The sequence below is a fragment of the Diceros bicornis genome, chromosome 2 (assembly GCF_020826845.1).
Source record: "Diceros bicornis minor isolate mBicDic1 chromosome 2, mDicBic1.mat.cur, whole genome shotgun sequence".
Classification (NCBI taxonomy): domain Eukaryota; kingdom Metazoa; phylum Chordata; class Mammalia; order Perissodactyla; family Rhinocerotidae; genus Diceros; species Diceros bicornis.
Window position 1 is genome coordinate 68,875,902 of NC_080741.1, and position 26,495 is coordinate 68,902,396.

The window sequence follows — 26,495 nt, forward strand, 5'->3', positions numbered from 1 at the left end:
TTTTCCAAGAAGTTTATATTATTTGATCTCCATAGTGCCTCTATTTTCTCTATTCTGGGAAGGAGTCACCTGCGAGAAGCGTGCTGAATGTTTTGCCAACCTTACAGAGGGATTTTTAAGGAACCGCTTTCAATGACTAGCTAGCACTTCGAGGAGCAAGTCAGACTTGAAAATGCATAATTAAGAAGTTTCATTTCTCAATTTTCCTGCTGATTTCTTAACTGTTTCCATGTATGGTAACGTGTTTCCCTAAATGTAAGCAGACAATTAACACTGCCTTGGCATGCTCATCAAAGTCTAGAAGTTCTGAGATAATTCGATACTGAAAACTGTCTAGAACCTGCTCCTTAGAGAAATAGGTCCAAACTTATTTGTTAACAAGAAATAAAGTATTTTCTCTCATCTGTGGGATTTAAATTCTGAATAATCTTGACATATCATGTGCTCGTTTCCACCAACATAATCAAGTTGAATGCTGTTCTTTCTCCCACTGACCGCTTTATTCCAGAGGTTTTGTAGCCTGAGGTGGGGTATCTTTGATAGCTTCACGTATAAAATGCATTGTTTAAATTAGAGATTTGGAGGTAAAGCTTTATTTACTCAGGGGGAAAAAGAAATAGCACATCAGTACCAAAAAATCAATTGCTGCTTCACAAACTTGCATACAGTCTCTCCAAGACAGGATAAAACAGTGTCCAAATTAGCCAGATTTCACCTGTTTGTACATTCTCATTTGATCTTTTGGTTATGTCCCATCTCAAATTTTCCATCACAGCCTTTGCCTTATCTGCTGGTCTTTTCCTTCCAATTGGCATCCATGCCACCTTTAAATGTATTCCTATTTTGTCATTCAGCAGACAAACTCCACGCTTTGTATCCCCCTCCTCCCCACCCGCGCCCTACCTCTCCATCACTAAAACGTTCTGCCATTACTTTCAGGCCACACAATGTCACCATCTCCCTGCTTTTCCTTGCACTCTCCCAGCTGATGTCCGACATCCTTCATTTCGCGGCATCTGAGCAGAACCACAAGATGACAACTTTAGGATCATAATGCGAATTAGTTATGCTCTCACCATTTCCCATTCTCATTAAATCATTGTCAGGACAATGGATTCATGTGGTACCATTTCCTGTTCTCATTACAATTTTTGTCACAAGAATGAGGTATCAGAATTTCAATGCCTCGTGTAGTCTTTGAAAAATAATAGTTAACTCTGCTGCTTTGACCTTTTTTTTTCTGTTCTGCGTTTGGCTCAGCCCTGCCCTTCTCTCCTTGCCTATTTGCAGCCTTGGCAACTAGAAGATTCAGATTAAGAGTCTTAAATAGGGCAAAAGTTAAGAAACTACACTGACAGGATTGCGTTCAAACTTTACCTTTCTCTTTTCAATGACAAAACTAAACCCAACATTGCAGCATGCTTTACACAAAAGTTAAGAGTGTAAATACCGTCATTTCTTAGGTAAATGATTTGTTAATATTCTTTTCCATTTTCATTTTTATGTTCCTTCAATTTAAATAACAAATACATAACTTGTCCCTAAAAGAAAGCAAAGACATATCATTTAGATTTTCTTTGTTGCTTTCTAAAAAATTATTCCAAATTTATGTTACATTTAGGGGGAAAAAAAAGCATTCTTACTATTCAGATATACAATTTGAATAAATTACTTTACTTCCCCTCCCTGCTGATCCTAGCTGCCTTTACCAAGGTTTGTTTTACAATTGATGGCTTTGTTCTTCTAAGACAGTTACACGTTCTGTTTGGGTTCAGGTAGAAGTCTTGCAAACACTAAGTAATGATTTGTTAACTAAACGCTCCAGAAGCTGTCTGTCAGCTCTCCCTGCAGCCTAACAGTGGCTTCATCTGCCTGCAGTCACTTCAGGACGCTGTACTTACATGCAAACTTTGTAAAACCCCAGAGAAACACAGGGAACCCAGAAATGCTATAGAAATGCATACTCTTGCCTTTGGTGATATGCTATTACGGTTTTTGGTTTTGGTTTTGTTTGATTCAGAGCGTGTTATGTGAAAAAAAAAATAGAGATCATTTAATTGTTAACAGATCAGTGACCCTATCTGTAGAAAATATTTTAACTTGTAATATTCTTAAAGCTAAGTTTCAATTTTCGTTGGATTCAGAAGAGGGAAACTGAGTTCAACTTGGTGGGTATTTTCTAACTTGTACCCCTCGATTGTCACTTTTTCTGTATTGTTTTCATTTGCTGCTCATTTTTCATATTTCTATTTGGATTATGTATTTAATTTCTTCAAATTGTGGCCCAGCACAGTGCCCGAAATACAATTGGCACGCAATAAATGTTCGTTCGTGGAAGGGAGGAGGAGTAGGGAAATATAGTGGGATGGGTTAGAAATGGTATAAGAAAACTTGGAGGTAAAATGGTTTTCAGATATACTTGCATTGGTTCATGGTAAATATATTTTGTCTTATTTAAGTTGTTTTCTATTTGATTTAGAGTTTTCATTAGAAATGGCTGCTGAATTTTAGCAAATAGCTTCTCACAGTCCATAAATATTATCATAAATTCCTTTCTCCTCCTTTAATTTATTGAGGGACTATTTCATAGACTTTGCTGATACTAAGCCACTTTTGCTTGATCCTATGTATTATATTTTGATCCACTGCTGGATTTTACTTTTAATATTTTATTTAGAATTTTGCATCTTTCTTTGAAAGTGAGTTAATATTGTGGTTTTGTCTCTTTTGTGCTGTCTTTGCGAAGCCACAAAATTGGCTTCATAAAATGAGTTGGGGAGAATTTCCATATTTTTCTTTGACTTGAATTGTTTGTGTTAACAGTGTGTCTTTCAAAGATGAATAAAATTCAGCTTTGAGGGCATCTGGAACTGGTAACTCTTTTCCGTGGCACATTTCTAACCACCTTCTAATGTCTTCTGGGGTAAATGGGCAACTCATATTATTTTTGTCTCTTGGGGATAATTTTGTTAATATGTGTTTTGCCAGGTAATCACGCACTGTCTCTAGGATTTCTAATTGGCTGTCATAAAGTTTCAGCAGTAGCCCCTTCAAATCTGTTTAATTTCTCCTGAATCTATGGTTATATGTCCTACTTCTCATTCTTAGTCATGTCTATTTTTGTATTTTTTCTTTTTGCTCCAATCATAGTTGCAAAAGAGCCAAGAGGGCTGTCTATTTTACTAGCCATTTCCAAGAACCAGATTTATGTATCCATTCTACTTAATATTCATTTTCTATTTCCTTAATTTTAAGCGTATCTTTGTTTCTTTTTGTTTCATCTTGTTCTTTTACTATTTCTTAAGATGCTACACAACTGTTTTTTTTTTTTTTGTATCTGTCTTGTTTAATAACATAGGCTTTTTTTGTGTGTGTGTGAGCAAGATCAGCCCTTTGCTAACATCTGCCAATCCTCCTCTTTTTTTGCTGAGGAAGACTGGCCCTGGGCTAACATCCGTGCCCATCTTCCTCCACTTTATATGGGACGCCGCCACAGCTTGGCTTGCCAAGCGGTGCGTCGGTGCATGCCCGAGATCTGAACTGGCGAACCCCGGGCCACCGCAGCAGAGAACGAGCACTTAACCGCTTGCGCCACCAGGCCGGCCCCAACAAAGGCTTTTAAAGTCAGAGCTAGTCCTAGTAATACAGCTTTCATGGAACGACTACATTTGGGATGAAATATTCTTTGACTCAGTATTTTCTAGATTGCATTTAATTTTGTTTTCCAGGAGTTATCTAGGAGAATAATTTTTAAATATAAAACTACTTTCATCATCTTTTGTCTATATCTAATTGCATTAGATATTTGTATTAGTTTATGATTAAAAAAAGAAGTAGCCTAAAAAATATAGCTCTACTTTTAAAAAATTTATTAAGTGTTTTTAATGGTTAATTTTTGTAAATAGTCTATGTACATACAAAAACATACATTCTCTATTTGAGGGATGAAAATATCTCTGTATATTTATTAAATCAAGTTTATTAATCAGTTCCTCTATGTCTTTACTTTTTCTTTTATTTAGTAAATCTGTTTAATTCTTTGAGGACTGTTGAAAACTCTCACTATCATCTTATTTTTATTAAGTTCTCCTTGCATAGCCAATGGTTTTTGCTTTATGTATTAGTTGTTAGCTTGTTTGGAGATGCAGATATGTTCATTATATTTACATTGTAAATTGCCCCTCATTACATTTCATAATGTCCCTCTTTATCTTGCTTGCTGCTTTTATTTTTCAATTCCACTTTGTCTGCTACTAGTGTTACCACTTCTATTTTCATTTTCCTTTTGTTTGTATTCCCTGGTACTCTTTGCACATGTTTTATTTTTTAACATTTTAACATGACTACTGTATTTTATTTGTTTTCTCCAAAATTAAGCATCAGTTGAAGTGCTTTAGTAATGCAGAGAATTCAATCAGATCAGTGTTGGGTTTAGCAGCATGCCCACTTATTAAAGGCCCTCACTAGGTTTCACTAACATCATCCTTTATAAGAACCAACTCAACACAGAGCTAGTTCTAGGCTGTTCTTCTTCTTCTTATTAACCATTGTTTATATTATTATTCCTAGCATTTATTGAATTCTTGTTTCTGGCAACCCTCTAAGCACATCACATATTTACAATACCCTATGAGATTGGAATTATTATTTCCCCAATTTTATAGATAAGGAAATAGAGTACTGAGAATTTCCATGATTTGCTGCAGAATATACACCTAGTACAGGGTAAAGCAGGGTTTGGAACCCAGGTACTGAGTCCAGAGTCTGTGGTCTTACTATCAATTGATTCTTTACATCAATTTTCATTTTTCACATTCCCACCATTAAGGTCATATATTGAAGGAAATATTGTCATTACATGAAAATATTGCCTGTGAACTGGCTAACTAACAAAATAACTTCCCTCTAAACATTCCTCCCAAGTGAACACTAAGATCTGTTCTGGCCTTGGGAGCATCTGAGTCAGTTTAACTATTGGTATTCTTTAAGTGCTAACAACAGAAACCAACTCTGGCTAGCTTAAGTTTTAAACACTTAATCAAATGTCTTATCAGGTAGCTCATAGAATGAATTAAAGGCTGGAGGACAAGACAGGTACAAGGAGGGCTTTTCTTTGCTTGTTTGTTTTTGCACCCCATTATAAGTCAGACAGCTGTGATAGGAGCCAAGGATACAGTGGTAAGCAAATTATAGTTCCTATCCTTAAGAAAGGTAATTCTATTTGAAAAATTTTGCTGGAGAATTCCAAGTAATCAGAAGAGAGTAGTCAGTGACTAGAATCTAACCACAATGATAACAATAACAGCCTAATTTATGGAACACATGGATGGCACCAGGCGCTGTTTCAAGACCTTTATCGCATTTGGTTTCATAACAGCCTACTAATCATACCCATTTTACACAAGAGAACACTGAGACTTAGGATCCAGGATTCAAACCCAGGCGATCTGCCTTCTATTTGTGCTTTTAATCTCTCTTATATATGGAAGAAAAGAATGCTTGTTAGATAAATGTGTGGGTAAGGAGATGCAGAAATAACATTAGTCAGATTCCTTTTTAGATTTGGTAGCACATCTTACCATTATCATCTCTGGATTTTTTTCAAAATCCAGTGTGTGAATAATATATTTCTGGTTCTGCCCAGCATTCCTTTCTTTGGATGATGACAAATCCAATGTGACAAAGTTTCTTCCTCTTAAAGTTTATGCCTTTTCAACATCTCCAGCCACTTTTTGGTCTGGAACAAAGGTGATCCAGTATTAAGTCCAGAATTTGAATTCTTCTTGCTTGCTCTGCAAATAAACATTAAGTTTTAAAGAGAAAAACAATTAATCTTAGAGAAGAATGTTCTCAACGTATATACAAAAAGCAGATTACAAAATATTGTACATATTTCTGTTTCTATTCATGCTTTATATAAACATGTAGACAGACAAACACATACACACATGCACACAGACATTTTAAGGTATGCAAAATTCTTAATACTGGTTATCTTTGAAGGTAGGTTTATAACTGGTTTTTATTTTTTTATTTCTTCTTATATGTATTTCTACATTTCCTACTGTGAAAGGTTTTGTTTTATTAATGAAAAGAAAATGATTTTTTAAAATAATGAATTCTTTTTAAAACAACACTCCAGTTTCTTAAGGTGTCTTACTTTGTAGCAGAGTAAAACTTCCTAGACACATCAGAATACAAAGCTGTTCACCCTCCTACTACTGTTTACCTCTGTGCCAATTTTGCAATTGGTATTGAATATCCATCTGGCCTGAGTTATACAGCAAATGATCACAGAAATATCACTTTTATATATCTCTCCTTTTCCTCAACAACAAATGTTTTTCACATTTAGTCCCTGAATTTCCACCTTCATCCCATGAGTGCCCTCCCTCCTGTCTTCTACTAAGCACATTTCTTTGGACCCAAGTATGTCCATGGAACATCCCTTTGCATACCTACCATAAATTCCCCATATCTTACTAGATAAATGGGGACAATATGGTTAATCTCCAAAAACTTTCACTGAGAGTCTTCCTCTACCCATCTATTTGAATATATGAGTTCACAAGGAATATTTACTGTTAAAATCAATGCTGAAGCAATTACATAAGATTTACCAATGTCTTTTAAATTAAAGATTTCCATACTTGCTCTTGCTAAAATAAAACTATCATTTTCGTATTTCAAAAATAAATATAGCCCAAGAGAGGACAACAGTAATATTTGCAAGTGGTTATATTAGAACCACATTTCTACATTTGGAAATCAATATATTGTTGGGGCATCCTAAATTTCCACTGGCATTCAAATAAGCTGCCTGAAATTACTAATATTATGGTAAAGGAATCTTTCTGTTGAAAGCATGTGCCCAGAAGAGTTCTAAATTCAGTGTAGTATGATGACTTGGCAGGACAAAGCTGTTGCTTGAAATATAATAACAAGGAAGAAAACCAGGAGAAAGATGCCTCCATTAAATTTTCCATCTAGTCCGTATGTTCTCACTATTAAAATGGACTCAATATTTTCATCTGTTTTCCATACACAAACCTTATGACTAACCACCTCAGCTAAGTTTAAATAACTTGAATTCTAACATTAAAATTGAATACATGTTATTTCCCCTTCAAATATATCTGGCCTCTCAACTTGATCTTGAAAGCTGTTTAAGTCTTTCATAGCTTTTACATCTGATTTGAGAATTTGACATATAATTCAAATCTTGGTACTTGAAAGTTCTAGCAAGTAAAAAAGATCGGAAGTCCTTGGAAATTATTTCAAAAGTTCATTCTCTTTCATGTCCAAAGACATGGTTGACATCTGAAGAATAAAATTAGAGTAACAATGAACCCAATTCTCTCATTGAGGTTCCAGATGGGGAGGAGATGCACCCTGGAAATTCCTCAAGAGGAGGTACTTCTCCTAAAGCAAGTTGAATTCTCTCATGTCGGAGTAAGGTTAGAAAGGGTGCCATGGTCATTTCTACAGCAAGCAGCATCAGACCAAGCAAATAATTTACAAATATTAGACTACAGAACAGGGCTTAAGAGCCTGGACTCTGAGGAGGAATCAGAGGAATCTGATTTCAAATTTGGACTCCGGCCACTTGTTGAGTAACTTAAAATCTTTATGCCATAAGGTTTAATGGTTACTGCCCCATAGAACTCTATGAATTAAATAACATAATCCATATAGAGCGTTTATCAAATGCTGCCATATAATAAATTGCAGCCATTATTATTAGTGTTATTATTGCAAATAAAAAGAAGTCTTCATATTTGGTATGTTCATAAGGGAGTTTTCAGATTTACACATGCAAATGTGAAAGAGTTATTGACAAATATGTTTAAATAATTCTCCAAGTCTTGTTTTAGTTGGTTTTCTATAAGACTTCCAATTCTAGACTTGGCTTTAAAATAACTCCATTTTCCTTGACCACTGCTAAATTGTTGATGCTGCTATTTTGTAAGGAACTAATCGCTTGTTTGGGTCTGGGAAGAGAGAAGGAGTTGGACCAGTGTATGAGGACTAGTCTCAATTAAAATTACCAACAAATCTTTTCAAAGAACTCATCTACGAACTCATGCTATTCATCATAGATTCTGACGTGTGCCCTGCCTTTCCTCTGTTGCTCTCCTCCTGCTGTGAAAGAGAAAAGCTGACTTAGAAAGTTTTGAAGATAAGGTAAATTATGGGCCCGCCCTGTTGTTATCCAAATAGGACAGTTTGGAGAAGGGTTAGAAATAGAATGGGAAATAAATAGGAAGATGCTAAAAAAGTTGCATCAAATTGGAAATCTACCTGTCTATAATAATTTTGTCCTTACCCAGATTTCTGTGGTTATGTTTTATTTTTATTTTTGCAGTATTTATTGATTATTTATTGTGCTCATCTGAATGCTTTTCATGGTTAACTCATTTAATTCTCTTAATTTTCTGGGGTAGACATTAGCTATTATTATCCCATTTTACTGATGAAAAAACTGAGGCATGGAGCAGTTAAATAACTTGCCCAAAGTTATAAAGCTAGTAATGACAGAGCTGGGATATGAGCCGAGGCCGTCTGGCTCTAGAGTCTGCTCTTAACCACTACACTGCATGTCTGGTGGGGGTAGTTACAGTTATAGTTTTGCAAATAACTGAGTTATAAGTAGAGAAATTTAATAAATTTACAGCTTATAATAGATAGTTATATTCCTTCCTTTTGATTTATAAAAATGAGAAAGAAAAAAATTACTTGTCTTTTATGATATCGTTTGAAATCTGGCAATACTTTTAATTGGTGACTCTGCCTATGAAAGTGCTCTGGAGAAAAGTGAACCTTCTGTTACTCTGTAATTGCTATTTTCCCAGCAATACGAGATAAGGACAATGAGGTTTGGAAAAGAAAACGCTGATTTGGGGAAATGAATGGTCTGTATTTTCCTTACGTTGACCTACTCTCTAAAAAAGTCTCTATCCTAAAGTTCTTTTTTTATTATTATTAAGCTATAAATAGGAGTTGATTATTCTCAAAATCTAAAAGGAAGGAAAAATTATTTTCTCAGATTTCTATGATGCCAGATAAATTGTCTCTTATCCTATGCCTGAAATGTTTTGAAACCTGATGACAGTAAAAAAAGAATTCATTTAAATTCAATTGGGTATTAAATGATAAATTTTCTATTTGCATAAGTTTGGCTTCTTTAACTTTATACTTAACATGTCAGTTTTTAATGTAATTAATCCATCTGTTTGTGCTTGTAGAGTTCTTTTTAAAAGAGAGCATTTCAGAATAGAATGTACTTATCTGAATTCAGAGTATAAAATAAAGCTCGTGGGAATGAGCATTTTAAGTTTCACTTAAGGTTATATATGGTAATCTGTGTCTTTTCAGTCACATTAAATAGAGCCCAGAATAATATTCTCAGATAAAAACAGCATTTTTATTAATCAGTGTAACTGAGTGCAAATTAGATTCCATTCCTCCCTCCATATTTTATAAAAACAGAATGGTATTTGGGAAAACAAAGGATATTTTAAATAGCTCAAAGAGTTCCATATCTCACCCATATAGCAAGACTGTTGGATTTTGCTCCTTGGTGTATACTTGTATTTGTGCAAAATAACGAGCTGTTTAGAATACAGGCAGCCTTTGCTTAAGGGAGGGCGCAGTGCATGAGTTTCAGTTAACACAGTGCCATGCGAAGTAAGGACTGCCTGCATGCAGATATTTTTGCTGAATTTCTGTGTTGTGTGTCTCAAGTTTTGAACATAAAATATTTCGTACAGTTTTTGGTCAGATGAGATAAGAAATTAATTGCTATTTATTTCTTTAAGTACGTAGAGGTCAAATATAACCAGTTTTGCCTAAGCCTTTATCATATCGTGGAAAATCTTGCTATATTAATTTGATGATGAAAAATTATGTTTTTTCCTTGAAGTCTTCTTTGATGCTTACCTAAATTCCCATTGAGGGTAGGTGTATATCAGGATATAAGTTATGCTGACATTGATGGTCTGGATATTTAGCATTTTGGACACATGGCAGTCTAGTGACGGGTTTTAGTTTTCATTTTTCGTTCATGTGATTTGACCTTTTATGTACAATTTATAGGAAGCACTTAGGGATTACATTTTGGGAGAATTCTTAAATTTTAGTCAAATAAAACGCCCTTGTCAGAATTTTTATTTTATTTTATTCTTTCACTTTTTTCCCCCAAAACCCCAGTAGATAGTTGTATGTCATAGATGCACATCCTTCTAGTTGCTGTACGTGGGACGTGGCCTCAGCATGGCCGGAGAAGCGGTGCGTCGGTGTGCGCCCGGGATCCGAACCAGGGCCACCAGCAGCGGAGCACGTGCACTTAACCACTAAGCCACGGGGCCGGCCCTGTCAGAATTTTAAAAACATCTTGAATTATTTTTCTTTACCTGCCTGTTAAATTTTATTCATCTGTTTTTGTGTCTTAGTTTATATTCACAAATAAAAGTAAGCTTTAATAGCTACCTGACTTCCCAGATTTTAATATTTCACAACTGCTTCTAGGGCCTAGGTAGTGGATTTTACTCTGTTTCCAAGTCCTCCCGTGGATCTTTGAGCTTACACAATGAAATATACAAATAGTGTTTGTCTTTTATCAGGACACTTCAGAAAAATGTTTGAGAAGCTGAGTATCATAAAGCCACTAATATTTTCACTTAAGAACAGTATTACAGTTGGTCAGGAACTCAATATCAAACACATTATATTAAGCAGTAATAATATTTTGAAAAAGATCACATGCAGAACCTCAGGGAATTAAAAATTATAAATATATTCTTCAAGACATAGAAGGATTATTCAGGTACTTGATATTATCTATTTTTTGGTGTCCCAAACATTATGCATTTTCATTCAAATGTCCCAATTTTTTCCTTAGCTACTTTCCAACTATATGATTATTTATGTGATAGTTTGTGTTAATCCAACTCACTGTATAAAGTTTAAATTTAAAAAAATTTTTAACGTATTGATTTATAATCTGCACTTGATAATGCAGGTATCTGAATCTTTGCAGTCCTGTCAGTGCTCTCTATTGCTTCCACTGCTGCTCAGTCATGATGATTTGTTTCCTCATATGCTTGGTTAATTTTGAATGACCTGCTTGTTTTCCTAAATTATTTGAAATTTTAGGATCAAAATGTCTTTCTTAGATTTGTTTTGTTTCTGCCAGGTGCCTAGGGTCATTACCAGTGCAAGACCATTTTAAAATAGTTCAAGGAAGGTAGAAAAAATCCAAATATTCAATAACGAATGAATGGGTAAACTAATTGTACTAAATTCATGCAATGGAATATTATTCAGCCATCAAAAGACATGAAGTACTGATACATCCTACAACATGGATGAACCTTGAAAATATTATGGTAAGTGAAGGAAATTGAACATAAAAGACCACATATTGTGTGATTCCATTCGTATGAAATACCCAGAATAAGCAAATCCATAAAGATAAAAAGCAGATTAATGATTGCTAGGGGCTTGGAGGAAGGGAGACTGGGGAGCAACTGTTTAATGGGTATGGGGTTTTTATTTGGGGTGATAAAATGTTTTGAAACTAGATAGTGGTAATGGTTGTATAACATTGTGAATGTACTTAATGCCACTCAACTGTACACTTTAAAATAGTTATAATAGTAAATTTTTATGTTCTATGTATTTTGCCACAATAATAATAATAAACATTTCAAGAAGGGGCAAGAAGGTTTTTGGACCACCTGGGTGTTGTTACTTTGTCTTGAATATCCTTGCAAGGGCCAGGGTTATATTGCCGTTATAATTTCTCAAGATGTTTTTATGTCCCTGCTCTGCTCAGCAGCAAGATAACTTCCTGTAAGGCCTTTGGGCTTGGGAGAGATGTGGTGAGTCCACGTTTGATTTGTCCAGACCCAGAGGATGAAGCCCTGCTGGATCCCAATGGTACGGAGGTAGGCTGTCTTCTTAGACTTCCTGCCGTGGGTGAGCCCAGGGCTTTGACTTCTCTGGATCCAGTGAAATCTCCAAACTCAAAGTTCAAGTCCTCCTGGCTATGCAAGTACCCTGAGAGCCCCCTCTATCTGGGTTCCCACTTCCACTCAGATATTGTTGTGATAATTCCTTACTACCTAGTCAGCGAGTCCATGTGTCTAAGAAGATGTCTTAAAATTTATGTCAGTGTTTTCAGTTGTTTTCTGCAGGAGGATGGGTTTCAATGATCTCACCCATCAATATTATTGGACATCAAGATGTGCAAAAACTTTATTCTCGCAATTCTCTATTAATGCAGTTTAATTGTCTCCACATTCTACTCTCTCTTTACTCTTTCTACTCCCACTGGGGACATTCTTTCAATCTTTTGAGTTCAGTTGCCTGAGAAGAGGAATCTGATTGTCTCCATTCACCTTTCCTCCTAAGGCTGTGACATACGTCACTGGCTACCCAGAGATAGCCTGAACTAGAACAGCGTCTGCTCTGTCAATGAGCTGTCGGTTTACCAGCAGCCTTTCCTTTCAAAAGAGACCTTGAGAAGGACAGGGATCATGATTGGATATGTTCAACACACATTTCAAAGCACATTCCTAGGCTTTCTTTTATCTACCTTCTTGATCTTGTGTAGATATTGTCCCAGTCTTAGAGTTGGGGGTTAACTAGGCTTGGAGAAGGTTAATTCATTGTCCCACTTCACAACACATGAAAGAAAGAACCAGCCGTAAACCCCAGTGTGCCTGTTTCTTGGAGCCCTTGTTCTTAAGTCTTGGCTATGCCACTTACATTTGAAAGAGGTCTAGACGAATGAGTTGAAGTTGACTACAAGCCAGGAAGAAAGGGAACAGCATATTTTCTGGGAACATTGAAAAGTCCGTTGTATCTCCCCTGCGTTAACACGTTAGGACTGTGAAAGAGAGGAGAGGAAATAAAACTGACAGTGTGAAGAGTTACTGAATTTTAGAATTCTTTTGTCAATTTCTCCAATTTCCCTTATACATTTGATTATATTTGTACTAGACTTAAAATGAAGAAATGGGCATTTTTGTAATTTTTAAGGCTTTTCTTCTAGGCTCTCTCTAATTCAAGTGCAAAACATATATAGTACTTGTATAGGACATGTATATATATAAATATGTATTCAGTAATTATGTAGTATTTCATATTTGATATATATGTTTCGTTCAGATACTATATATTCTTGATCAATTATCTCTTCCAGTGTTTTATATTTTTGGTGAACAGGCTTTTTTTAAACATTATATTTCTTCCTTTTTATGTATGATAGCTAAAGAGAAAAGTGAGTAACATGTCTCCTCCCAGCTGGCATAAATGATGTTCACTTGAGTGGCACCTGTATGGTTTTGAGGGCACTGAATTAGCTCTCAGTTGTTTTCAGGGAGTTGCCAATAGATATCGCTTACTCAAATGAAGGCTAGGTGGCTGGATATTAACCCTCCTCCTGAGTGACTGTCCCTTTCACCGCAACTCTGGCCCTTACTCAGCATCTATCTTCCCCATGCCCTGCAACTGAGGAAATGTTGTGTATTCTCAGGAGTGAGATGGGAATTTTCGTTTTTACGCACTCACATTCTCCCAAGTCTCTTAGCTGTGCACATGGGTCTTTCCCATTAACCTGAGGCTTAAGCTTTCAAAATCTCAAATCCAAAAATTGTCTCCTTTGTTCATTCTGATTTTTTTAGGTGTCATTTCTTCTATAACACAATAAAATACAGATTGTTTAGAAAACAAAAGGAAGAAGACCCACACAATAGAAGGAAATACCAGGGAAAATGGGACAATAATATTTTTTAAGTATTATTTAGACCAATAACCAGGAAAGGAAATGCGCTAGGCAAATTCATTAAGTAAGACTTTGTTTATTTTTCTACTGCCAATGAAGATATTCCTGTGATTATAGTCATTATTCTCTTATAGTACATGAATTATACAAATACATCTCTACTTCACATCAGCCTTTCATACATGCAAAAAAGTTGAGCCACATCCTCTGTGTGCTAACACCTATGAACAACAATCGAGTTTTCCCTTATTCAGATTAACAGATTACCTTTCATAGTAGAAGTATAAAAAGAATCCAGCTTCATGAACTTGCTCAATGCCCCTCTCTACCAAGGACACGTGGACCCTCACACTTAAGTGGCGAGCCTTTGTTCAAAACTTACAAGCACCAACGTAGATGCTAAAAAGATCTTATTCCTGTTTCCCAAAGGACTCATATACTCACTGAAATAATAAGACTTCCAAACTCTAACTTCTCATACTTAGAATTCCAAAGAGATTAATGTGGGTGCCAGTATGCCAGGACAAGTTCTTGGAGAGATGATGCTGGGGTTTCAATAGAGTGGGAAGGAAACAACACATTCAAAGACATGTTGTAGGAAAGGACTTCTGGCCTGGGACACTTGGAGCATGGCGTTTCCTTTGAGAAAGATGAAGAAAGATAGGAGTGGGGGATGTGGAGATGCTAATTTGGATGTGAGATAAGACATGGAACTATGAACATAAGGCAGCCGTTCTGAATGCATAGTGATGACCTAAAATCTTCGTGAAGAGAGTAGGCATACGTAACTGGGATGAAGCACTTCAAGATTTAGAAATAGATTAATATGCTAGTGGACTAAGTGAATGAGGGAAGGAGGATAGAGAAAGAAAAGCAGAACAAGTTATTCACCCAAGATAAGGGGGCAAGCGGAAGAACAAGTAGATAAGAAAAAAGTGATAAGCTTAGTGAAATAAGTGCAGATTCAGCCAAATGCTGCTTCCTATGTTATGTTATAATATTTTATTTCCCCAATTAGATAGCAGTTTTCAAAAAACACCATTGAACACGTTCTATTTCAGAATAAAAGCATTAGTTCTTTTTTTTTTTTTTCATGAGGAAGATCAGCCCTGAGCTGACATCCATGCCAATCCTCCTCTTTTTGCTGAGGAAGACTGGCCCTGGGCCAACATCCATACCCATCCTCCTCCACTCTATGTGGGATGCCGCCACAGCATGGCCCCACAAGCGGCGCATCAGTGCGCACTGGGGATCAGAACGTGGGCCACCAGCAGCGGAGCACGCGCACTTAACCGCTATGCCATGGGCCGGCCCCCAAAGCATTAGTTCTTATTTATTGAGCAGCTACTATGTGCCAGGCACCACTCTGGAAAGTTTATAAATATCTAATGAAATCAAATCTGCAAAGTATGTATTGTTATCTCCATTTTACAATCATGGAAACTGCTCAGTGAGATTAAACCTACTCTCCAAGCTCCTCCAGCACGTACAAGTCAGAGCTAGAATTGGAATTCATGTCCATCTGACTGAGTCGGTGTTCATTTCTCACCTTCCTGCTGGGTGTGCTGAGTGTGGTGCTCTGTGAAGACAGGGGAGTGGCTTGACCCGATAGGCAGAAAGGAAGTCACCACAGCTTCTGCTTTTAGCAACTGTAGTCTACTCTTGCGGATGCACCTGGCCAGCACAGCTGTGCACATAATAAGTTGCTTTCTCTCTGGAATCACTCTGCAGAGGAAGGCATCAGAGATATCCTCAGGGTGCAGTATGTGAGCAATGCCATTCTGAATCTGATCCCTACATACTCGCTCTATGGTCTCTGAACAGGTAAAACAAGTTCTATGAAGAGTTGGCAACATGTAGGATACCAGAAACCTTCATAAAAAAGAATTTCAGAGGTGTGGGGGATAGGATATGGGATGTAAGTAGTTAAAGAGTGAGAGAGAAGCGAGTTGGTAAAGTCAGAATATATAGATAATAATAGTAATTCCCACATATGGTAATCATGAGGATTAACGGAATACGTGCAAGAAAAAGACGGTAGCTGGCACGTAATACGTGCTCAGTAAATGAGAGCTATTCTTATCATTTCATTAGAAGTTTGAATGAAAAAAAGAATTTCACTCCATTCTGGAGAAAAGCCCAAAGTAGAATTTATGATTTCACTATTTATAATTCCAATATTTACAGTTGACATTTGAGATTTTAATATTCAAAACATATAAGTGTCGCAACATGCTTTGTTAGATAACTATTTTGGTATTGAATTACATCTCAACCGTAATTTCTATGTTTATCTCCTTCCTTCCACACCCTCCTCATTTTCTAGTTTTACTTTTTTCAGTCTCTAAAGTCCGATTTCCCCAAGTTTCCTTTTTTGCCTCCTTCCCCAAATATTCTCAAGCCCTTCGTAAGAGTCCTTCTTTCTAGTTGTCCCTGACTCTTACTTTCTTTTCCTGTTATTCTAATTCGCAATTCCAGGCAGGATTACTGAGCATGGAGTAGTTAGTCCATTCACTCAATCATGTACTCATTCATTCATTCGTTTCATCATTCAAAAAATGTTTCTAAATGCCTGCTGTCCTCCAGGCACCGTAGTAAGCTTTGAGCTATAATGGTGAGGTTGCCCTACCAGAATTTCTGAAGTTTATATTCCCCTGGGGGAGAAAATTATATAATGACATGGGTAAATAACTATAAGTGGTGGTACACACTAAAAAGTGAAAATAAAGGGAGCTCTTAGAGCAATGTTTGGGAAATGTGAGGAGGTTTTCCTGAGGAAGTTTTGGTGAACTCTGAATGAACTTCGGGTACCCAAAGGTCCCACCTAAGGAATGAATACTGTGGAAAGCATTTTATTCTTGTACTTTTGCCACTGAGCTTTCTAGCCTATCTTATTCCTTAACTCTTCTGCAGCCCCCCAAATTCACCCAAACATCTATCTTTATGCATCCACAGATTACCTTAGTTGAATAGTCTGTTTCTATAACTTTCCAACATTTCAGCTACACCTATTTTTCTTTTCCCCTACTGAAGATTAATATTCTGCAATCTTTTCTTCTCAACATTCTGTAAGCTATAAGTTACATTTTTCTTTGCTTTTGTGTCTTTTATTTAAGAAAGGATTATGCATCTTGTTTTCCATTCACCTCATTTCTTCTTATTATTCTTTTCCAGCTCAGTGCATTTACTTGCCAGCTGTTTCCCTTTGAATTTTTTGGCTTTCTTTGTACTTTTACTCCACCCATCAACCAGTATAATAATATATCCTATTGCAGTAAATGTGTCAGATCATGTATAGCTGTTAATTCCTTAATTTCCATAAGGGTGGGTCTTTCAAAATATTCTCTGTGATTTTTCTTTATTTGCCTTTGTGAAATTAAATCATTTCAGTTTGCTAAACCAGCTAATAATGATTAATACAAATATCAAATCACCAAATCTAATGAACATGCCTTTTTTCCACAAAATCAAAGCTCACATGTAGTTGAAGAGTGTAAAGACTGGCATTAGGGCTCATTGAAGGCACAAAAAGTTTTTAACCATCTCAAAGAAAGCATCAGTATTCATTGTCAGTGCGGTGCCTTATGAATCCTTATGTTTATAACACTTCTCCGCTGGAATAAATCTTATAGCTGATTATCACAGCAGTTGGCCTGGTGCCAAAAGCAATTCTGGGAACAGTATTCAATCAACGTGTAAACTAGTGAAATCCCAGGAACTTTTGGAAGACCAAGAAGGGTGATTAGTTATTGAAGAATAAACAATAGTAAAACACTGAGCATACTCTCTCAAACAGTGCAGAAAAGAATTTTCCATGAGTTAATATGAATATAGACCTGGTTATATTTTAGAATGTGGGTTCCAGTAGATGATTTATATTTTGTTATATTGTTGAAGAACATTTAACTAGTACAAAGTATGTCATTTAGAGTTTAAAGGAAATAAACACTCCTATTATTCAAAGTAATGTTTAGAATACCACCATCAGCATATACTTTTATTTATAATTTAATAAGAAACTTGATATAGAAAAATAAAAACAGTAATAAATCAATGAAAGTAAAACCACAGGAGCTGAAAACCTAGAATTGTGACTATTAACCTCAGGCTAAACAGAATGTTAAGATGACACGTCGTAGTTTCTTTAATAGAGAAAGAGCCGTCAGTGTATGGAGTATATACGTGGACCACATCATCCAATGTGCTGGAATATATTCCATTTGTATTTTAGAATATTTTAAAATTCTAATGAAACTCTTAATGGAAAAAGTCACTGCATCAAGGCACAGGTTCTTATTGTTCTGAAAGTTAGGCTGGAAGAGGGAAACATCTATATTAGGAGAGAGGAAGGGGGCACTTGCCCAACAAGCTATTCAGCCGAATTTATTTGATGGGCAAAATCAACTTACTGACAATGAAAGAAAGCATACATCTTTCTATTTATGACCAATTGAAAATACTTTATTATTATTATGATTTGCCATTTTGAAAATTATGTTAGCATGTATAGCTTCACATTTAGGTTTTTAGAAGGAAATTGTCATTTTTATTCTATCTTTATATTGCAGCTCTGCTTATAAAGTACATATACTTTATGTGGGCCAGGACCGATCTACTCGTTTGTAATCTTTAAAGTGTACGTGCAAAGTTCCAAACAATGACTTAACTTAGTACAACCAATTTAAAAAATAAGGATGGCAGAAATTAACCAATCATCCCATTTTTTATTATATTCTATTTTTAAAGCTTAATTTTCAATTAGAGATATGTACAGCACGCGTCCATGTGCGCGCACACACACACAAAGAAAGAAACATAGACAGCCTTCGTTACTGTCAAAGCAAGTATTTTACCTGTTTTTACTTAAGGGTTCATTTAGCAAAATAAGATATAAATCTCCTTTTAAAATAAAAACATGTGTCTAAGAAACATGAACTGTGCCAATACATGACAAAAATCAAGCTGAGATTATTTAAAACTGCATGTAAATGAACTTCAGTGATATATATCATGGTGAAGTTTATGCACCACCATACATAATTCTGGAAAAGGTACAAAAGCAATATTTATGTACAGTAATATTTTAGGAACCAGCATATTAACTCAAAATTACAAAATGGATTTACGGCTAAGACTATGCAAAATGTTTTCTGACTTTCTAGGATTTGGGTATTGTCCTATTAGATGAATTTGTTAATTTCTAAAAATTTCCCATCATTTGTCAATTTTTCTTGCATCAGTTATACATGTCAAGTGTATGTCAGGTGTTCTGAGGAGGAAGAGAATTCAACCAGCATATGTTCGCTCATTGACACATACATAAAAGAGAATATCTTCATATGTTTTGATAGGAAGGGTTCAAATCACTTGTCCTAAGGCAGTACTCGTAGTAACCCTTTGATCAGCTTTACGGTGGTTAGACCGTTTTCCCTGCAGAAATTACCACATGACCCCAAAGGACAAGAGAAATATTATGTGAGAAAATTGGAAAACATCCGATTGGCATGTTTCAGCAAGTGGACCAGAATGAATTGTATTCAACCTGATTTCAACTCCTTAAGGTAATACATTGAATACCGCAGTGTGTCGAGAGAAGCCAACAGATAAAACCCACATACATCAAAAAAATTGCTGCACTGCAACAACATTCATAGACCTTTAATTGTGATATCTTTTCTGTAAAAAGTTGTAGTTGCTTACCTTCCTCACAGTTATTAGCATTTGCAGGGTGTTTTATGATTTACATACTCTTATTTAACTCACTCAAAAACCGAAGGCTGATATTCTTATCCCCTTTTTACAGATACGAAACTAAATGTTCATTTAGGAATCATGATGTTTTTAAACCACAAAGGAAGTAAGTTACAAAGCTGGGGCACAGATTAAAATCATTCAAATATACTATGCTGTTCACATTAAAAGTATTCCATCTAAGAGAAAACAGTTTGGTGGTTACCACGGGGAAGGGGGTTGAGCGTGGGCACAAGGGGTGAAGGGGTGTATTTATATGGTGACTGACAAATAATAATGTACAACTGAAATTTCACGATATTATAAACGATTATGACCTCAATAAAAAAATATTTCATCTATTGTTTTTAGGAAAATATTTTAGTGGGAATTTTAGGATTAATAATTATAGCAGTAGTGATGATAATAACAGTAATAAAAGATAACATAGTAACTGCATTTATTGATCATTTTTCATGGAGTATTGTATAGGTTATAATCTCCATTTTTACACATGAAGACCTCAGCCCACAGAGAGCAAACACTTTGCCTGAGTAGTGGAGCCAGGATTCAAACTCAGAACTTCTGATGCAAAAATCTGCACTCTGAGCAAAGCAAAAGTTACATATGGGTAACACATGCACATACAGTTTTGGAGGTAAATTTTTAGAAAACTATAATTTTTAGAGTTTTGTGTTTTACCACATTTGACATTAAATGTCTCTTTTCCTGAAAAATAATTTTCTGTATTTTTTATCTATTTGAATAACTTAGAGAGTACCGGAAAATATAGGACTACATTCGGTTTTTTGTGCCCTGACAGCTTTCACGATATTTATTTGTTGAAAAGATAATATAATAATATTTTCAATCTTCTTAGAATATGGAAAATTTTTATCATAGCCTTTCACATTTAAAAATTAAGATTAGTTGTCAGCTACAACATATTCTGTAATTTCAAAAAATTTCAAAAAACCTGGAGCAATGCAGAATACTGAATATTGATGCTTTCTATTGACCCATTGTCACTGGTTCAGAAAGTAAAAAGAGACAAGACCACAGCTTCTACTTACTGTCACCTCTTAACTCAATATTTGGTCAGGAGTTAATTTACCCTTTGTCACTTTAGATACATACACTTTAGTTTTTCCTAATGAATATTACTTTAACATGTTCTGTTATTTCTAATAGAAAATAGGTCTTTGTATTGGGAATATTTATTCTGTTATTGAATTGCTACCATCATTGTACTGTGAAGATTATTAACCTCTTTATGTTTAACCAGTATAGACAAAACTTACTTTATAACATAAAAGAAGCAATTTTAAAAATGTTTATTCAGACAGATTATTCCCCCTCTACTCGCCTGCCAAAGGCAGAACTCACAGCCTTTTTCCCCAAGAGGCGTACATGTTATAGTTTTTGTTGTTGTTTTTAGAACCATTTGGAAGAAAAAACCTTATTACATTTGTAATCTCATATTATTGGAAAACAGGAAATAAATTTTTATGCCCTATCATTTCAAAGAGTTTTTTATATTTTAAAGTATTACTTTAGTTTGAGTTACTTCTTTTGGGAGCGCCTAAAATGTTTATTTCCAAGCATGAATGAAGCTCAGTTTTACAAATGAGAAAATGAGATTGGGGAGAGTGAAAGCAGAATGACTGGAAGTAAATGCTCAGTTCAATTTTGTTTTTAAGTTCAACCCGTTAGAATGCAACTTCACGGTGGCTCTTCTTATAGTACTGCAGTCATCTGACTTCTAACTAAGACACAAAGCTTAAAACTTATTTGTGCAACCCCCCTTTGTTTACATCAAATCTCTTAGCCAGTTAGTTTGACTCTGTAAATTGCCCTAGATCTTTTATTTGGTTATAAGCACCTATCACTGAGGCATGAATCTTGTAAAACTTAGCATTGTCTTGTTGCTCCGAAGATGATTTCACAAGGTAGACAATGCCAATCTCTCTGTTACTAGAGGATTTTAGCCCTTTCTTAAAAAGGGTGCTGTGTTTACTAAATATTATTAATTGTGCACAGGTTTTATATGGACGAGCCTTTTGTAAAAATCGTATTACTGCCAGGATTTTTTAAATCTTCTGCTAAAAATCTTATTTTCCTGAATTGTATCAGTTTCTCTCTGATTTTATCAACATACAGGGGTCTAAATTATGTTGTCTAATCTTGTTTAAAAATGTTTGTTGACATTGTAGTCACCCCCAAATGATGGCACTTAAGAAGTTTGTGCTATGTCTTATATACGTGGATTAGGTTGTCATTTAAATCTTTGAAATCCTCGTCATTTTTTATGTTTTCCTCTTGTTAAATGCTTTTGTTAGGAGGGGGTTGCTTGAGAAAGTACAAATGATAATAATTAACTATGGATTTTTAGAGATTTTTCATCTATTGCCTCAGATATCAATATTTGAAAAATTACATTTGATAATAAGCTGGAGTATAGAGGAAACTGCAACATCTGATTTGAAGTTTGCCTAAATTCCAGTGTAAAACTCTTTCTATGAAAATTGAAGCACTTTTTATATCGCTGAGCATGAAATTACTTCACAGGGGTTTTTTTTTGTTTTTCTTTTCTTTTCTTTTCTTTTCTTACCTCTTTAAATATTTCAATCTGGTGGAAGTGGAGATGGTGACCTCATTTTCAGGGTTATAGAAAGAAGTGCAGATACTTGAACCTGACCCATGCAATGTAGCATATGCCTAACGAAAGATGACGTGACAATATATTATAAATTATATTGTCTAGATGCTATTAGAAATGCTTTTCTCAAAAACCAGCATTCCCTTGCACTCAGTAGATTCTCAGTTATATTTTTTTGTGTGAGTTATAAAATAATTAATTAATGTGGCTTTAGGACAGGTGAGATTCTGAAGCTACATAAGCATTAATTCAGTGAAATACACATCAGGTTTAGAAAGTGTTCAACTTCTTTATCCAGGTCTAGGGTACAGAGTATAAAATTCTGTGGTGTTTATCATACCATTCAGGATAACCATATTTACTACATAAGTCTTAAGCAGAATTGTTCCATAAAAGTCATAAAATTCAACCTTTCACTGAAGTTTTTTTCCTACAATATTTGTGATAACTATAACTTTGACCAATCCATCCAAGATAAGCACTTCAGATATGTGTAAAGCAAATTATCTCCCTCTCCCATATCATGGCATTTAAAATGTCCATAAACAGCTCTTCTCCTGTCTCCTCTCACTGAATTGATTCTACAGGGAAAATCTGGTTCTTCTGACTGTTTTTATTCCCATTGGGGAATTTATCAAATTACTATATATTTATTCTTTATATATGAGAATATTGACTTATCAAAAATAAAGGTGCGCGGTTGCCTCTGTCCAGTTTTACACAGTTATACAGGCAGAGATTAGAACAGGCGTTACAACATTCTGTCACTGGCACCGAGCCCAGTAATCAGCAGATATAGGGTCATTGAAAAGAATCGGCAACGCATGTATCAGACTTTAAAAATAATACAAAGGTAGGAAGAAAAATAGATAAACCCAGAAAGCTGAAAATTTAAAAGGAAAACTCTTTAAGTGTTATTGTTGGATGAAAGTAGAGAGGAGAGTTACCCTGTTTGCAGACTCTTCCTGGAGCGTCCACAGTTCATCAGAGTCCTTCCAACTTGAGCATAAACAAAAGGAGAATGACCAAGACGGTGAGGATCCTTGAAAGCTTCTAATTTGAGGAATGACTGAAGACATTGGGATGTTTAGCTTGAAGAACTGTAGGAATTTGAATGCTGTCTTCCAATAACAATTGGCATTATAAAAGTGCACTCGGGCACTCTTATTAGCCCCCACCTTGCAGATGAGACAACTGCAGCACAGAGAGATTAAGTTACTTGCCAAGGTCACACAGCTAGTACTATAGTACCTTTTCCTTTTTTTCGGATTGGCGCCTTAGAGGAAAAATTGCTAAGCAGCAATTTTCTCACAAAAAACGAAGAAATGAAATTTTTTGCGAATCTGTGCCCCAAGACACTTGGCTCCGTTCACGTGGCTCGTGGGCTTTCCTTCCAGCACCACCTACAGAACTTGACCTTATTTTACTTTGTTTTTAAACTTGTAACTCATGCGTGAATTCTTCTCAATAAATATTTGTGAAATCGCTCATGTTTTTGTGGCCTTCTGTAGTTAGAGTTTACTTTAAAGATGTGTTTTTCTGAACGAGAAAATAACATAGTAATTTTACACACGTAAACAGCCTTTGCATGTACGGCCTCGACTGCCTACACCCTGTTTTGAGGAGACGAGTTAGGGCAGAGGAGAATTTAACAAGGTAATGAAAGCAGCATTGCCCTGTTCAAAGAGCAGTTAGGAGGCCAGAAGCCCTGGCTCTGGGGAATTCTGAGCTTCACCAAAAACAGTTCTTGAATCACCAAGCTACTCTTGCCCCGAGAAAGACCACATTTAGTCAATCCAAGTAAATCCCTATTTATTGTGCTGCCATGGCTGAAAAAAAAAAGGAAAAAGAAAAGTAACGGTCGTTCTGCTCCAGAGAACATTAATTATTTATCCAGATACAAACATAATTACCTGGCAGTTCATGGAAAACAAAAACGGCGCATTAGAATGAATGAAATAATTAAAATATATTGATAATGAGCGCACACTGCTATATTGACCCAACGATGGTTAAGATATCAAAGATGCACGCTGCAAAAGGGTATTATTTTGTAATTAAAAAGAAGTCTAGAAAAAGAAACTGACGACATGATAATTATACAGTACATTCAGTGTAGTTGTCAGTGGAAATGCCATTTAAGGAAAATAATACCATGTAAAAAGAAGTTAACGTGGAAAAAAACTGAAAAGGAGCTTACTGTTGATACATGTAGGATCAATTATACATGTCTGGAAGGCAATCGTTATTTATGATGGATTTTTAAATACTAGGCACTGGAAATATTAGTTTCGTGATCAACATCTTGTTTTCATTGGAGGTGGAAGGTTCATCATTTCTCATATTTATCATCACCGACCTTTTCTTACCAGACACTTGTCTATGGAAAATGTGTTATCACTCATGATCACAAAGTGTATTTTTTCTTAGTTCTTACATTTGATCTCATTTGAGAGTGATATTCCCTCATTAATAGTAGGTATGTCATTGCTCTCATCAAGCTGAGGAACATAGTACTGTTTATATTGTTAAGGATGTAAATGCTTGATTTGATCAACTCAGTGGGGAAAAAATAACGCAAGGCCACTCTTGGCATCCATCAAGGCAAAAAGTCTTTTACTCTTTCAGCTTTCTTTCAGCTGGGTGGGCATCCTCTTCATGGAAAGTAATTGCTACAAATTCAAAAAGAATGAGTGGTTTGGACCAATGTATGTCTAGTCTATTTGATGATTTTGAGATTAAGCCAAAATATTTTTATTGAGGAAAAACATGAAGAATTATAAGCAGCTGGCCATGTATGCTGACAGTCCTAACTGATCATTTGACACGGTGTTAAAATGATGAAATTTGATGGGAGCATTCCAGGAATTCAGTAATAATTTTGCACAGTCTGATATTCATATTTATTACTGACTTTACATCAAGGCACAATAGAAAGATAAACTTGTACTCTGTTTAAATGGAAAATGCATTTTAAGCTATCCCACGTATGGATGAGTAAAGCCTTCACTATTTAGGAATGGAGAGTCAGAGCATCTCTGGTTATAAGACGGACATCATGCAAGGCAGGCTATTTTTAGAGGTGGAATTAAGGTCACCTGTAGACTGGTAGGATTTAATTCAGTCAGCCTAGGTCCTACTGTTTTGAGGATTTAAATGGCATATCTTCCAAATCAAGTCAATTCAGTAAATATTTGAGTGTTTCCTGTGTGACACCCCATTGGGGTGCCAAGAGGGTATAGGACAGGAATGACAAGTACGCAGTGTGAAACCAGCACCCTCCCTCTAGCATCCTCCCACACTTGGTACAACCAGTTAGTTCCTTCTTATGCTCTCAGTTCTCTGACAAATGTCACCACCGTGTAGAGGACTTCCCTCCCACTCTGTAAATGACAGGGCTGCTCACCCTTCCTTTCCTCAGGTGCACCACCCGCAATTGTGACATTGTTTTTTGAGTGTTCATTAGATATTTAGTTGCTTGTTCATTGACTGTCTCCCCTCATAGGCTACAGATTCCACAAGGGCAGCCCTGTTTCAACCCCTACTCTGAGCACCTGGCACAGAGTTAGTGATCAATAAATATTTATTAAGAAAGGGAAGGAAGAGAGGAAGGGAGGGAGAAAGAGAGAGAGGGAGGGGTTCATAAAGTCAGGGAGATCACCTAGGACATTATTTCAGTATCTAGGAAGCAAATTATGACAGTTTCCAAAAGCACCTTATTGGGAGGAAAAAGATTTCCTAAACCATCCCTTGCCAAATTTCATAAAATTCTGTCAAATATATAACTCAGCATATCTCATATCTACTTATATTCTTGCCCAAAGATGCCAAAATTCCTATTAATAAGACAACAAATGCCTTTCTTGGGAGAAATGCCTTTATTATGCTTTCCATCACATTTTTCTGATTATTAAAGTAATATATGTTCAATGTAAAACATTTGGGAAATAGGTAAAAATAAGAAGATGAAAATTAAAATAATCCATAAACCTACCACCCCAAAATAGTTATTTTTAGTACATTGGCATGTATTTTTCCAGGTCTTTTTTCTATACCTGTCTATGTCATGTTTCAAGTGGAGATTGTGTAGTATATATGTAATTTCTTATTTTGATTTTTTCCACTTAACATAATGACACAATTTTTCCATGTCAATAGTTACTTAATCAGTCCTCTGTTATTAGATATTAGTATTATTTCCATTTTTTTCACTATTATAAATAATGCGAGAAGAACCTATTCTAGTAGTAATATAGAATATGATAAAAATATTTCCAACGCATTTTGGCTCCTACTATTACATGTGCATACACCAGG

The 26,495-nt window shown here is 35.6% G+C and overlaps 1 long non-coding RNA gene across 1 annotated transcript; it reads right to left on the minus strand.

Moving 5' to 3' along the window:
* Positions 1-933: 933 nt before the first annotated feature.
* On the minus strand, positions 934-12,866 carry LOC131411182 (uncharacterized). The gene is made up of 3 exons (XR_009221515.1): positions 12,772-12,866; positions 5,580-5,792; positions 934-1,016 (listed from the first exon to the last, which is right to left on the minus strand). It is a non-coding gene; the product is annotated as an uncharacterized LOC131411182 (long non-coding RNA).
* Positions 12,867-26,495: the final 13,629 nt, after the last annotated feature.